We start from the raw sequence: 16,402 nt of genomic DNA on the forward strand, positions 1-16,402 counted from the left end.
GGAAAAGTGACACAAAGAGGATATCCTATCTTTTTGTATTTCAGCACCTCTGCTTCACCTTGGAGCTGGAACCAAGAAGCTGCAAAGTCACAAGAAACTAGAGGCTGGGAATCACTTGGCTGAACTTTTTGAAAATATTAAATGTAACTGTGTTTATCTGCGTAACCACATAGTGATAGAGAAACAATATTTATTTGATACATTTCTTCTGTTCAGTCTATGAAATTCAGTGGTGTTATTTCTTCACTCACATATTTTGTTAAGGGATGAATCAGATCCCCCTTTATCCCTTATTCTTTAGCAATATTTGTGGCTGTAGAATTGGGACTTGGTTAGGAGAGGAGAAATCTTAATTCATCTTGGAGTCGCCCAAAGAGGTGAAAGAAGGATCTTAGGTTACAAGTTGAAAGAGTAGATTGTCAACTTGGAGGAACTAATTTTAAGCCCAAGTGAGCAAAATGTGGTTTAACTTTCAAACGTGAACTTTTAGAATTGCTAGAAACATCCCTTCGCTGCTAACCCTTGGATTTCCAAGACAGAAGCTAAAACAGTAGAGGAGTTAAGTTCTGCCTGACCTGACTACTAATATGGAAACATGTCATGTGCAAGAGGTCTGAGCTGAAAAATTGGAGAACCTGACATTAGTAGAAGTGTGCACCTCGAGACAACAATGGGACCCTATACTTTAAATAATGCATATTCAGAATAAAAAAAATTTAAAAAATTAAAAAAGGGAAGGGAAGGGAAGGGAAGGGAAGGGAAGGGAAGGGAAGGGAAGGGAAGGGAAGGGAAGGGAAGGGAAGGGAAGGGAAGGGAAGGGAAGGGAAGGGAAGGGAAGGGAAGGGAAGGGAAGGGAAGGGAGGGGGAAGGGAAAAGGAAGGGGAAAGGGAAGGGGAAGGGGAAGGGAAGGGGAAGGGAAGGTACCTCCTTCAGTTCATGCAAGGAGTCACCATCAGTGCAATAGATCCAAAGATTTATAAACTCCTCTGCTTCAGATAAATTGGTAAAAGTCTTTCATCAGCTGACTCTTCAATTACTTTTTATTTGTATGAAACTGCTGGTGACTGAACCCTTGGATTGCCTTACGATGGCTGTGATCCTGTAACATCTACCTCTTCCTGGGTCAAAACAGATGTACAAATCAACTTTCGAACATCTGTGGGTGCTCTGTTTTCTTACATACTGACTTTCACATGGGTGCAGAAAAACCTGAGTTAGCTCCGTGGAGATCCAGATGGACTCCAGCTGGTTTTATTAGCCCAGTACAGCTCTGCCTCCACCTAGAGATGATGAAGGCTCAAGCTGAACCTCAGTTATTAAAACCCAAATGTTTGAGCCCCTGTAGATGTGTGTCTGCCTAGCTCCCGGTGGTGCCCTCTCTCATCCATCCAATACTTGAGAACCTGGTGATTTCATTGCCCGTTTTATGAGCTATTGAGTGGAGTGAACACGTGATTGCACTGTAATTGAGTTTTAACTGCTAGAAAAATATCTAATTTCTATTTGGGTACTGAGTTTATTGGTTTCTCAAATTTTTATCAGGTTGGTTTCTGTGTGTGTTTGTGTGCGTATACTGCATAGCTCTGAAGACTAAGAAATGGGAGAGAACATTGTGAATTAGAAAGCATAAAAAGGATGAGATGCATTTAGGGCATGTTTTCTCCTTCCATAAATAAATATTTATGATTCCACCAACAGGTTATCCTGCTTCAGCCTTGTACAAACACTGTCTCCAGCAGATGCAATCTTTATTTTAGTCAATGCTCCCTCAGATGCAAACTCCTGAGTCTCATTGCCTGCAATGGGAGTTAGTGCAACTCAGCTCCTCACAGCTTTAAGATTCTTTGATGGTTGAAATCCACGTCCATGTACTTTCCAGGCAACTGGGAAACTACTTTATGGAGATCCATTTACACAGTGTCTCCTGAATGTTTGTAGCATTAGTCTTTGTGATTGCTGTCACTGAAAATTTATTCAAGCTATTAAATGAATGGCTGCGATGTTGCTCAAATTCCTCAACTCCTGTTCCCTCAACACAAGTCTTTATTTAAGAGATCCTATCCTTTCAGGCTCTCCCTCTCTTTTCCTTATGATGTTTCAGACTCAAGTGAAATGATGACTATCCTCCTGTTGACATTCTGATTTTGGTTGTGAAGAAGGATGTTTTTCCTGTCAGAGTTGGAGTTTCCACAGACAGCTCGCTAAGCTTGTTTATTCCCCGAGCCTTTCAAAGCCTGCACTGTCCTGTGGCCCTGTGTTACTTGGTACCTGACAAAAGTGCAGAGGAAAACCCCCTTGAGCACTGGATGTTACAACCATCTGCAGAGGAGTGGCCAACCACCCCAACGCTTGCCTGCCAGACCACGCAGCCCCAAGATGCTAAAATATGTTCTCTCCTGGCAGCGCTCGAGAACAGCCAATTTAGTGGGAGAAGGAAGCTGGCAGAGCTCTGTCCAATAGAAGACTTTGAAATATTATGATTTTTATCAGAAATGACAACAACAAAAAGAGCACAAGCCAAGTGTGCTCCAAAAGCTGTGCTTGTCCGCTGCCTCCCTCTCCTCTCACCGACGTCATGGAGAGAATTTCCTTAAGTTTTCTCCAGGAGACAAACAAGACTCTGTATAGCTGCTGCAAACATCTTGGGTCCTTCTGTTTCTAAGGGATAATGCATGTTTTAAGTAAATTATCAACTAAGCAAAAGTGTGACTCTTCTGAGGTCGTTTAAGTGCATGAGGCTACATTCCTTCTTGCAGAGCTGGTGAAAGTAAACAACATTATTATAGATTTTGGTCATGCCCTGGCATCAGTAAGTATAGTTTCTGTGTTTGCCATATGCTCGCATTGAACTGGAACAGCAATGCGTACACAGGGAAATTGTTTAAAGAGCCAGTTCAACCTCAGTACTCGCTGTCAAAATTATGATGTACATGATCCATTCTGCTAACCACAAGAGAGCTTTTGTTTGTGAAGTGAAATAATGTGTAATTTGGTATACCATTTAGGAAAACTTTTTTTTTTCTTTTTTTAATATCCCACCACAGGCCTGGAGTCTGCAGCATCAGATTAATGGAGAGCATCCTCAGCTCCCCGGGACAACAGCGGCTCGATGTGAGATAGGAGACAGAGGAGGCAGAAGCCAAGACTTTAAACTGTGATTGCAGAAGGCGGCTTGCTGAGCCAAATAAAGAGAAGAGGGAAAATTGACACCCCACAAGACATGGACAATTGTTGCCACCGGCTGGGAGGCCTTAAATTACAAACCCATTTTGTATATCCAAAAGCTTACACTTTCTATTTATATATCCTACTTCTTCTGTGCACCAAAAGTTGGATTTGGCAAATGCAGCTACTCCCTGCAGGCATATGGGTGAGGTTTTTTGCAGAGAAAATAAACTCGATTGTTGAAAACCTGTGTTTGCAATTACTCTGAGTTTCAATATTCTGAGGTCAAAATAGATCCTTTAAAAATCATAATACTTTGAAACAGATTAATTTTCTTTCTGAAATGGTTATTAGATTAAAATGAAATATTGAAATATTTTTGGTAAGCAAGTCATAGCAAAACCTTTCAATAGAAATTATGAAAAGAGAGAGAGAAAGAGAGAGAGAGAGAAAGAGAGGAAGAAAGAGAGGAAGAAAGAGAAAGAGAGAGAGAGAAAGAGAGAGAGAGAGAAAGAGAGAGAGAGAAAGAGAGAAAGAGAGAAAGAGAGAAAGAGAGAAAGAGAGAAAGAGAGAAAGGAAGGAAGGAAGGAAGGAAGGAAAGAAAGGAAAGAAAGGAAAGAAAGGAAAGAAAGGAAGGAAAGAAAGAAAGAAAGAAAGAAAGGAAAGAAAGGAAGAAAGAAAGGAAGAAAGAAAGGAAGAAAGGAAGAAAGGAAGAAAGAAAGGAAGAAAGGAAGGAAGGAAGGAAGGAAGGAAGGAAGGAAGGAAGAAAGAAAGAAAGAAAGAAAGAAAGAAAGAAAGAAAGAAAGAAAGAAAGAAAGAAAGAAAGAAAGAAAGAAAGAAAGAAAGAAAGAAAGAAAGAAAGAAAGAAAGAAAGAAAGAAAGAAAGAAAGAAAAGAAAGAGGAAAGTCAAGAGCTTGGGATAAAGTCTTTTTGAGTTAAAGAAGACCATTTCTGTTAAAAATCATTAGTTCTAGAAATGACAGCTACATTAATCAGTTCAGCTACATTGAACAGGCCAAACCAGGTTTCCAGTATATCTTTTGGGAGATTATTCTGTGGTCTGAGAGATCTTTGGCAAAAGAGCGGGTATAAATAGTAAGAAACATTTTCTTTGGGGGCTTTGGTAGACTGGATGAGAGTCTTAGTTCATAAATATCGTCACAGAAAACTATGTGACTGTCTTTGGACAAAAAGTCAGATTTTGCAGGGTGTTTAATGCACCTTAATTTCCTTAGGAGTAAGAAACACAGGCTGGCATTTAAAAATAAATGAAAGGTCCCAGCCGTGATTGAGCCAAGGAGGTCTCAAAAGTTGAGAATAATCCTTATATTCTAAAGCAATAATTCAAGTGGACAAACTATTTTTAATCATCTATTTGCTATTTATATTGCAATGACATCTGCAGAGCATGTCAGCACAGCTTCCACCTTGGACGACCAGCTCAAGGTGACATTTTGTCTTTCCAGCAATGGAGAAAAAATAAGAAATCAGGACCTCAGTAGCTGCAATAAAAAAGTAGATCCAGAAAAAAAAAGGGGGAAAAAAAAGTAATTATTCAGGTTCTTTGAGCATAGCAGTGCCGTGCAAAAGGGTTTCAATAGGTCTAAGAGCCAGAGATTTTCTCCTGCACCTCGGACTAGAGCTACATCTGGCATTTCACCCTGTAGGAAAACAGTGAGGGGCTTGTTCCAAGGAAGGTGCAAGAAGGGCAGCGAGAGCTGCTCTGCACGCTCTTTGCCTTGAAATATTCCTTCACTGCATGCCCACTTGAAGGCCCCTTTATGCAAAGGAAACTTAGTGTAAATAGGAATCAGGCTCAAAGAGCCTTGAGAGCAACAGCACCAGAGTTCAAACCTTTTCAGTTCAAACTCTTTCAGATCAGAGCAGCCCAAAACCTCCACCCAGATTTCACCCCACTGTAGAAAGTTGTCGTGTGCTCATTAGGTCTGGCTGATTATTTCTGCTAATTAACTTATGTTTGGGGCTACCATGTTATGGATAGCAAGAACACCCAGGGTATGTTTTTGGAGGAGAGAAGGGGACGACTCTTAGTTCTCTTCAATTTCCGGAAAAGAAAAATCTTTTTTTGCCTTTATTTTTTTTTTCCTTAAAGTGTTACTTGTAAATGGAGGCCAGAATTTAATTTCAGATAGTGTTACTCCACCTTGTGCAAGTGATTTCTCTTGACACTGCACTGACTACCCGTGCACAAAAAGCCCTTTATGACTTACACGTCAAAGAGCCTGAAGTATTTTTTGCCTCTCTGAAAATGACATTTCATTCCCCCCCCACCTTTTTTTTTTTTTTATCACCTGAACACTGGTCTTAAAACCACAGCACGCAAAGGCCCCATGTGAAGCAGGGAAATGCATTCAGCATCTGCTTATATCCCCAAACTGAAGCACCAGTGTGCCTAAAAAAGCTTGTATTTAAAGGCATTGCAGCTGCATCAGCTCATATTTCATCCAGCCACCAATTTCCTTTTCCCCCTGACAAACAGGCCTCAGAAAGAACCCAGGCCAGAAATTCTCCATGTTAGCGAAACATTTCCTCTTTCCCGTTCTCCCTTCCATTAACATTATTACGCTGCTCCTGGGAAAAGATGACTTTTCCAATCCGGGCAGCGTATTTCTCTCTTTTCTTTCTTTATTTCTTTCTGTCTGTTTTCTCCCTCTCTGGGCGTGTGGTAAGGAAAGCAATGGAGTGGAGATAACAGAGGGAGAAGGAATATATGGGTGTGAAAGGAAATACAGTATTTCTTCAGGAAGGAGACCTTAAAATCTGCCTCCCTTTTTTGCATGCAAATGCAGAGGGATGGCAACTCCTGGCTCTTCCCTCCACTGAGTACGGGATACAAAGAGGAAGAAAAACGCGACTTTGGTGACAGTTTTCAAGGAGGGTCAGGTGCTCCCTCGGGGATCAAGAGTTGCTTAAAGCCCTGTTTAACTGAGCCAGGGGTTAAACTCATCCCAGACCTGCCTGCAGCCAGATCTACCTACAGCTGGCTAATAAGTGAATATTTGCAGCCCTCGGGATGTTATGTCTTTTTCTAGACATCCAGCAGCCTTCGCAGTTTGTGCAATGTCTGTTGTAGACATCCCACCTGGGCTGAAGGTCTCCATCGTCCCACCTTGCAGGACCAGCCCTTCAGCAGCTTTAACCCATGCGGCTTCACTGCCTGACATACGCCATGACCGTAGCAAATACCTTCAACCTCCACAAGACCAAAACCAGATCTGATACAAAAATGAGTGATTATACTGGGTGTCAGGAGAGTTGCGCTCATATCACATCTGATTTTACCATGTGCATGTTCACTTCACCCTGCTTTTATTTTTCTTCTCCTTTCAAGAACTGGAAAGCGAAGTCCCAGAGGACAGAAAACATCTCAATGAAATTAGTGGCAAAGGACAGCCAGCCAGGTCATAATTCCTTGTTGCTGAGCAAGCGTATCGTGACTGAGCCATAAACTTTCTGTTATGCCTGTAAAAAAGGTGAGCAGCAGCATCTGCTCACTCAAAATACTCTCTGGCATTATTTTAAAGTCGCTTTACCTTATTCTAAGGTAACCAACTCAGGAAATCCATTCTTGAGGCAGCTCTTACAAGTTCTAATGGGGTTTTTTTTTCTTCTTTATCATTTTGCCTTAAAGTCCAAAAATACTCTGCATTAGTCATATTTGGTTTTTCAAAAAGTCAACGCAAACAGTCAGTAACTTTTCTCAAAAAGTAGATTATAAAAGGTGCAATTTTCCAGTAAAGAATAGGCCTGACAGATTCTTTTTTTTTCAGGTATTAGTTGTTTAATCACGTACTAGTGGCTGAATCAGGTATTTTTGATCAACTAGATTTTAGCAATTCTTGGCAACAAGTACAAAACCTGGCTGCAGAAATGGGTGAAAAATCAAAAGTTAAAACAAAGTCCAGGAGTGGTTCATTTCAAGAGACCAGACGGAGCAAATTGACTTTCTCTTGTTCTATTCCACTTTGACTTTGTAATTTTGTTCTAAAAAAATCTTCTTCATGAATTGCCATTTACAGCAAAAAAGGTAAGAATCGCATCAAGCCAAACCCTTGAATATTTTCCTCCAGGACTGTCAGAAAGGGGCAGTTTCTCCAACTGCATTCTGTTCCCCAACCTCCCCCATTCTTTTTTTTTTGTTTTGTTTTGTTTTCTTACTTGCTTTTCTGTTTTTGCTTTTCACTCTGAGTTGGGAGCTTTGTTCAGACAGACCTTCCCTTGTGAATGGTTTCAGTTTCAACAAATTGCCATTCTGTGACACCCCGCCAAATTAGTACCTTGGAAAATTCCCAACCACCTCTAGTCTGTTCGCTGGAGAACATTTCATTTCCAAATCCTCGGCCATGGACCAAACCATCCGCGGGTGTAGCCCCCTTGACTCCAGGGCATCCTCTCTGCAAGGGACCTTGGCCCCATGCTCCGGGGAGGTAATTTGTTATCAGAGGAGTGCGCTTATTTTGGAGGTGAGATACAGACTGAGTTTAAAGCTTCAGAGGGTGTTATCCAGCAATTTTGACAATAATTTGTGATGCTATTGTGTCTGGTTTTGATTTAGAGTTAATCGCAAGACCACGTTTTAAAAAGATTAAAATTATTCCTATTTTGTAGAGCTTGAAAAGAAGAATTTTCTCTTTTTGAAGATGAAACACAGGCAATTCTCTCAACTTTCTGGCTTTCTCATCATCAAATAGAGAATCATGTTATATTTAACAGTGTTTGCAGAAAATACAAAGTCACTAATTTTTAAAAAGAAAAATAAAAGTACTAATAATGTCAACTTTTTGTGAAAAATGTCATTTTCCAGAAAGGAGTGTGTTTCAATGATAACATGCTTACAGTGGAAAAAAAAAAAAACAAGAAAGAAAAACCAAACAAACAAAACAAAACCACCTCATATAAATTTTTTCTCCAGGTGTAAAAGTAAATCTATGAAGTGCAGAAGATACATCATGAGAAGGAGAAACACTCAGGCAGATGGACGCAGTTGGACAACCCAGATTAATTCTTTATTTGCACATTATGCACCTCTTGATGGCTGCTTCTACTCATATCCCCTGAACATGATCCTCGGCTTAATTTTTTCTCTTTAACCCTACAATGGAATATCTTACACAAAAATTTTAAACCATGCTTTAAGTTTTGGGTTTTTTTTGTCTTACCTCACGTGGTTTCTATGGCCTATAAGAATAATAAAAATAATAAAAACAATGTTAAAGCTGTGCCTGGAGAAGCTTTACTTCAGCAGTCCACCAATGTCAAAATACCATTTTTAGCAGTCCTCATTCCCTGTTACGTGGTTAAAGATTTTTGCTTCATGCCTTTCTGGTTAGCGATGTCTTGTTCGAGAATTTTATTTCATGCATGTCATAGAACAAGTATGTTTTTTATGACATTTATGAATGTGACCAGTCTGGGAACATGCTGTTTGTCTGGTCGGGTTTAAGCCAAAATTTAAGTCATTGTAACTAGAATTTCCAATTTTGGTGATAGCTGATATATCAGCTGGGGTCGATAAATTGGCAAAGTCATCTTTTATAGTATGAAAAGGTAGTTTGTCTTCTGCCTAACAGGAATTGTCAGGTTGAGGTTTTAATTATCTGAGATATTAATTAGAACAATTATTTCTACCATCCTCTGCCTTTCCTTTTCATTAAGCTGGTCCTATAAATCTATATTAACTGTAGTATTAAAGCAAAAAAAAAAGCATCTAGATTCTGGATGCCTATCACAGAAATCAGTTTTGTCCTGAAGTGTGAGAATCAAGCCTGCAGCATCAAAACATCAAAGAATTACAGTTTTATGTTGTAGTAAGCCCGCTTGCCTTATTTCAGCTATTCTAACACTCTGAAATACATGATTGAGAGCTGCTAAATCCCAACGATACATTCCTGGCAAGCAAACTTCAGGGTTTTTTTAATATTTTATTTTAATTATTTTTAGTTTATAGCTCAGCAACTCAACTGACCCAGGGGAACACTTAAACTAAATTTGATAGATGTCAAGTTGGAAAAAATAAAGACAGCAGTGTTCTTTCTCCCTGCAATTACAAATGTTCGTTGGAGACTTTTCTGACAGAATTAAGCGTAGCAGAGACCTGGGGGGAGCAGAGAGGGACATTGGACCCCTTGGCTGAGGTCAGTTTGGCTGATGTTCTCCAGAACCTGGAATGGGAGGAGGATAAAGACACCAACCAGTAGCAGTTGTTCCTAACTCCATATACAGTGGGTTTGTCCTTTTCTAAATTTTTTTAAAATTTATTTTTCCTTTTGCCTGAGTCCTTATGTGTCGTGCATCAACTGGAGGAGCTAAAAAGAGAGCGCTTGTTTTTTCAGCTGACATTTGGAGCTGCGGAGACCTGTGAGATGCCCCATAGATGGGCTGAAAAACCCCCAACAAAAACAAAAAAAAAGAAGTTTAACGAGGTGCAAAGAAGTAAGGAAATGCTCCAGGAAACTATGCAAAAGCCTGCTTTTGACAGTCTACCTGAAAAACATACATTAGAAACTTTTTTTTTTTTAAAGTAGATCTACTGTTTTCTACTGCATTTTTTTTCTCATAAACCAAAATATATGAAGATACTGTAAAATACACTGATGCAATAAATTGAAATAAATGAAAAAGAGATAAAAACTAGTCTTTACAAAGTTCTATAGGAATTATTCAGAGGGAAAAAAATGTTGCATATTTCCAGTATAATACTGGCTAACTGCAGCAGGGAAAAGGAGTGGGCTTTCCAGTCTTTTATCATTAGATCACTGGCTCAAATCTCTCCTAGGGATTTCATCCAAAACTCAGTGAAATTAGGGGGAGTCTCATTACTCTGAATCAATATCCAGGTACACAACAAGAAAGGAGTAACAGAAATTATTAGAAAGACAATTTGAATTTTCTTACATTATTTTGAAAATGTTCAGAGCTTTTTTTTCAATGGAATAACGGGAGAAATTTCCTAATGGTCTGATCTTTCATATTTCTTTTCAATTTTTGTTTTTGGGTGATCCCTACTCCTGTAGATTTACTTCTTACATTTCATCATTGGAAAACTAGGGGAGGCACGGGCTGGGAATAAATGAACCCTCTACACCAAAAATTAGGTTGGGTTTGAAGATTGGAAAGCACCTTTTTTTTTTTTCTGCTTTTCTTTTTATAACAACAACAACAAAAAATCCATGGGAGTGGATCATTTTTCCCATTGAAAGAAAAGGTTGAATACGAAATGCTGCACAAATTGACATCATGTGAAGCTGTTTCATGGTTCATGTGAACTCATCTGATGCTGGCCCGATCTGGTGAATTTTCTGAGTGATACTATTGCCAGAGACATGCCCACAGCAGAAAGCCAGACATCAGAAATTCCCCGAATCCTACATCTTCCTAAACCTGAACTGCATTTTCCTGCTGGAGATGTGCTTTCCATAGTGGGAGACAAGGGTGGTACTACACTTGCTCATGATTTAGACTGGTTTTACTATCTATTTTCCAGTCTTATTAATTAATTTTAAGATACGTCCTTTACTGAATGGACAGGTATTTTTATAACACATTGAAGAACGTATACTTTAGGTGAAAACCAAACTGGTTTATTTCTATAACCATAGAGGGCAAGAGTATTCCATCTGTATTTTTCTTCCCAGCTTTCAGACAAATAAATCAATGCACGTATGTATATACACATTTACAATACTTGGTAACAAAAAAAAAAAAAAGGTTGAGGTCATCTGAATTATTTCACAATCAGGCAGGTAAAGTGGCTTAGCAGATTATGAAACTGCGCCACTGCCAAATTGTTCCATGATGATAATTATTTGCTTCTGTTCTTCAATTCTGGGTGGGCAACACTGCTTTTCCTCTGTCCACTGGAAAAAAAAAAAAAAAGCAGGATGGCTCTCCCTATGGTTTTTGGCTTAACTGCACACATCTGGGTTTTGTATCAAAAGAAACAAATATCAGACCTAATTAATCCTCCGAGGCTGCTGGGTACTGACTCCTGAGCAACGCAGACTTTAATTACGGCTTCAACCAGGCAGAGTGATGGAGTCAGTTGTAGAAGGCTGACTGTTGATTTAATGCACTATATCATGTCTAAAAGTATCTGGAACAACACTGATTTACATCAGCTGAATATGTGGCTTATTTGAGACTCTCTGGGAAGTAGAGGGGCGACGCCTATATACATACATATACTCTAATTCGTTCAGATGCGGCGTGTAGCAAACTATTGCAAAATGCTTATGAAATCCAGGGAACTTTCTATAAACTCAATTTGTTGAGATGAAAATGTTGAAAATGCTTAATTGGGAGAAAATACTGTGATTGTATATTCTTTCAAGAAACACAAATTACTTTGTAAAAGGTTATTTATAACTGATAACACATGTAATGATTCTACCAGAAGATAAAGTTCCTATATTTCAGATAAAGGAGTATCTGAACAGTAGTATTCTGATTAGTTTTACATCTTTTTTAATTCAGCTAATTTAAAGATAAACTTGAGGGATCTAGTTGAACAGCAATAAAACTTGTTGTGAATGGAGTCTGTCATATGTTTTATAATCCAAAAGTTGTCTTTCTGTCTCTCTTTTACTCTCCCTTCCCCCGCTTTTTTCTTTGAGACTTTATAACCATTTTGATTGCAAATATATGGGTTAATTCAGAGCAAATGAATGTAAAGAGGTTGTTAACACTGGCCTGGGTACAGCCAGGCTTTGTGCAAACTTCCCCTCCCGGACAACGCACCTCAAGTCTAACTTGAGTAACCCTTGTTATTCTAACCCTGGATTTATCTAGCAAAGGGTTGCCAGCGGTACCAAATCATGTGGCTGATTTTTGTAATGAGGACTAATGAGACCACCATACTTATTTTCCCTTCAACCAGAGCCCAAACTGGAATCGGCACCCCCAGAATTACAAATCTGATATATTAATCCCCTGAAAAAGTCCTCCTGCCTCCCCACTATGCCACCTGAATTCAAATGCATGAATCCAGGCTGGTTTTTGTTGTGCTAGGCAGCTGTGTTTTTACATGACTATCCATCTATTTCAGGATATTATTTTTCTAGTGAAGAATATTTCAAATATTTCCAAGGAAGTTTGTTGTTTTTTTTTTCCCTGCTTTTTTATTGGTATTATTAAAAATTAAAAACGAAAGAAATAAAATCATACCACAACAATCTATAGTAAAGTAAGAAAAGCAGGGGAAAATGAGAATTTAAAGATGAAACTGATTCTGATACTTGCTCCATTAAAGGATGGTCCAGGTTGATGCACAGATCTTAGTCAGAAGTCTTTAATTACATGTACCATTTTCTAAAATTCCCTGCGTGTGCATTAATTTCACACTCTTCTACATATGTATGTCATATGAAGACAAAGCAAGAGAATCCTCAAAAAAAAAAAAAAACACATTAAAATAATGATAATTAACATCTGTGTACAGTCTTGTTTTCTGAAAGTATTTCATAAACACAAGGGGCCAGAGTAATTGGTGTAACGGCAGGAAATCAATGGCAGACAGAACTAAATCAATTGTAGAAATCTTCCAGAATCACTGCCTTCTTGTACCCGGTCTGTACAATTCTTTATGGACAATCCAAGATCTGCCACTATCTCTTTATATTCTTTAATAAAAAGGAGAAGTAAATCAAAAATTAGCTAAGCAAAAGTGCCTGCTGTTCTCAGGCTACCAAAGCCTTTGTGAAAGAAAAGCAATGGCTTCAGAAAGGTCATTACCAGGAAGCACACAAATGCCATCAATCCTCCTCTGTCAGTCCTGCCTGGCTGATAAGACTCTTTTTAGACCCTTAAGTCAAGTTCCCTCTACCCTGATATCCTCAAGTGGTCACTTCGATGCTTCTGTTCTTCATGTCTGTCCTGGCTCTGGAGGCAGAAGAACGAGGTCTCATCATCTGTGCTCTGCTCTATTCAGGGCAACTGTTTTAGATGAGTGTGCAACACCCATGTTTGTATTTAAATGTTCATTCTACATTTATCAATGACATATAAATGTCCAGTTTTTGGCACATACAGAGAATATGACATCTTCTGCTGACCACCTTTCTCCATGGATGGCATCGTCAATTGTGCTTTCACTCTACTCAGATCTAAAAATTCATAGATACAAATGTGTGTTTGGGCATTAGGGCAAAATGTACTCAAGACTGCAACATTTCATTTGAGGGTTTTTTTCATACTTAATTATTTATACAAGTATTTATGGGATCAAGCAACCTGGGATAAAATGTTTAACAATACTCGATTCTTTCTAGCTCCCCATTACCACAACATCTGAACACCTCACTACTTCTAAACATGTATTTGCCTTAATGAGAGATATTAAATGACCGCATTTCACATACATGTGAATGAACTGGTAATACGCATCACAAATACTATTGCTTGTGAAACTACAACCTAAATATCTTGTTTGGTCACCCCCCCAAAAATAATCACAGAATCAGAAAACATGTTTCCCTCAGCACCATATTTTAACTGCAGATTTTTCCTCTATCTTACCCAATATTCCATTTTCAAGAATTATTCCACATGGTTCAGAAGTTGATACACAGGGAGAGACGTGAAGGCACAGAAACTGGTTCATATCAGTTACCTTTAAAATTAAATTTGAGCCCCTATTTTCTCTTTATCTTTAAAAACAACACTGAAAAGAGAAAGTAATGTTTTGAGCACTTTCACGTAATAAAGGAACAACACATGTTTGGCTTATATAGGGAACAGTTCTGTTTAGTGCAGTGAAATATTCGTGAGAGACTTTGCATTTCTCAGAGCTGCTTAAACAGCTCAGAAAAACCATTTGCTTAGGCACTTTGCAAATTAAAATAATCTTGTTTGTTAAAACAGACTTTCAATGTCAAATTAAAGTTTTATGGCTCAGAATTGAACACAAATAAATAGCTGGCTGCATTCTTGGAACAACTTATTTTTTATTGTGCAATTAATATTGCTGAGTTTGCAATTTAAAATGAGAATGAATTTGTCTATCTGGTTTGCTCATTATTGGTAGCAACGGCAAGGGCAGCACTGAAAACATTTGCTGGGATGTAATTTTGGCAGAAGGCAAAACCTGGGATGCGAGAGGCTGGTTGAATACCCCACTCGCTTGGAACCAGTCTGACGGCACTGAAAGAGCTCAATTTTGCCAGCAGACATGACCATCGGTCCAAATTCATCTTGTTTATTCAGCTAACAAATATGTAGTTAAGGTGGGACTGACTGTGATCTAATTCTTCTGAGAGAGACTTGCGAAATTATTGCCAAACGAAGCAACGAGAGGCATTGTTATCGTTAAGTGCTGGTAAGTCCTTTGACAGTTATGCAAAGATCATCTTGAGGGAACATCCAAGCCAGGTGGACGCTTCTGCCACAGTCCCATTTTAATGACACCTGGGCACATATCTGAAGCTCAAAGACATGTTTAACCATTTGCTTAAACTTAAACATGTGCTTAAATCATTTTCTGCATGAAGATAGCTTGCTGAACTGGAGGTCAAAAAAAAGTCAGGCTCCACTTCCAATACGTTTCTGGAGTAATTCTGCAGGAAATTAATTGATAACTATTTTGTAAATGGCAATCAAGGATTGCAGCTGATGTAAACCGCCATCGCTCCATTGGTTTTGAGGATGGAGAAGTTGGCTCAGCCTTTCAACTAGTTTATTCACCAGGGATAATTAGGAACAAAATGGCAAAACGGTTGGATCTCTTATGTGTGAACACACAGTTGTTTTGGATTATGTCATGTCACCATAGGGACTTTCATATGTCAAAACGAAACTGCATAGTAAGGTTTAGAACAAATATGATCTTTCACATTTTTGTTGTGTTATCCGTACAGAAATTCATCTCAACCAGATGTAATTTAGAAAGTGGAGGAGGGTTTCATGGTTATTGGTTACATCATCCAAATCCACTTGAGAAACGCTTCATGAACATCAGAGTTTGGCACAGATTTGGAAAATTTCATATCCCTTTGGTGGAGTGAGCTGACTAGAAATATTCAGTGATCAGATTTTAAAAGATGATGAACCTCTGCAGCTCGTCATATTTCCATAGAGGTGTTCCAAGCTTTGACATGGCTGAGAATCTGTTTGTTATCACCTATATGTTTCTTCTATGACTCCCTTAGAATCCGTGCAAAAATGCGTCTTCCAAAGAAGAAAATAGTGCCAGCTTTGCCTGTGCCCTGTAGGAGTACACACAACTTAAACCCAACCTCATGCCAGCCTATACACCCTGGCATCCCCAAACTACTCCCTGACTTCACAGCCTGTACCCATCTGAAACATGCAGGTCTTTCTCCTCTCTTGTTTATATACCTATTTTTTAAGCATGTAGTTTTATAAGAAAAATTAAAGATTTGTACTGTGAGCTTAATTTCTTGCTCTGTGGGTTTGCATATGATTCCTACAGCATGATCATCCACTCCAGCCTTCCCTTTAAGGAGGACATTAAACCAAATTTCTGCCTCTAACTATTTTTATGAGACATATAGGAAGTTAATATTTTGGGAGACTTTCTCTCATTGATCAGATTTGACAGATGGATGCACAGATACAACACAGCCACAATGACTACACAAGCCTTAAATCCCTAAGGAGACCAGCTAAAAAACGCTTTGTGAGAAGTAGACTCACTTATTTACAAGCAGCTGCAGAATTTCAGGTGGGATTTCAGATGAACTGTGTAGCTTTGGCTTCGACCGGGAGTGGTTTGTCTGTATAAATGAAAAACAAAATAGACATAAAAAATGTGTGAAATCGGAAAATCAGAGCTCTTAGTAATTTATAATTAGGCCAGAAGGGCTGATTTCACATATCTAACCTGCTTGCTCGATATGCTACATGCTCCGATTTGTCTGGGATGTATGATTTGAAAGAAACACCAAATCATATTTACAAATCTCAGTTGATAACTTTGTCTTTTTCTATTTCTTTTTTTTTTCTTCTTTTAAATCATAGTAAATTATTTCTTTTCTATTATGACTTGATTATAAATATGGCATTTTGGCGATAGGCTACAGAACCACTCTGGGCCAGATGTGTTGGCTGCCTGTGAAGGGCTTGGCCATAGGATGTTAGTGGTTTAAAGTAACAGGAAACCTGAGGAATATCATAAATCAGGCTTTTCTGACTAGGTTTTTTGTACAGACTATAACAAAATGTATTGAATAACTTAAGTATGTGTGAGCCTCCTGCCTACCAA

The 16,402-nt window shown here is 38.8% G+C and overlaps 1 long non-coding RNA gene across 1 annotated transcript in view; it reads right to left on the minus strand.

Annotated features, from left to right (window-relative positions):
• Window positions 1-16,402, minus strand: part of LOC136107488 (uncharacterized) — an 80,416-nt gene that overhangs the window by 42,910 nt on the left and 21,104 nt on the right. The window contains exon 2 of the long non-coding RNA XR_011741201.1: window positions 15,835-15,914. This is a non-coding gene — a long non-coding RNA (uncharacterized lncRNA). The remainder of the gene's footprint in view (window positions 1-15,834; window positions 15,915-16,402) is intronic.

Source organism: Patagioenas fasciata, chromosome 13 (genome assembly GCF_037038585.1).
Source record: "Patagioenas fasciata isolate bPatFas1 chromosome 13, bPatFas1.hap1, whole genome shotgun sequence".
NCBI classification, from domain to species: domain Eukaryota; kingdom Metazoa; phylum Chordata; class Aves; order Columbiformes; family Columbidae; genus Patagioenas; species Patagioenas fasciata.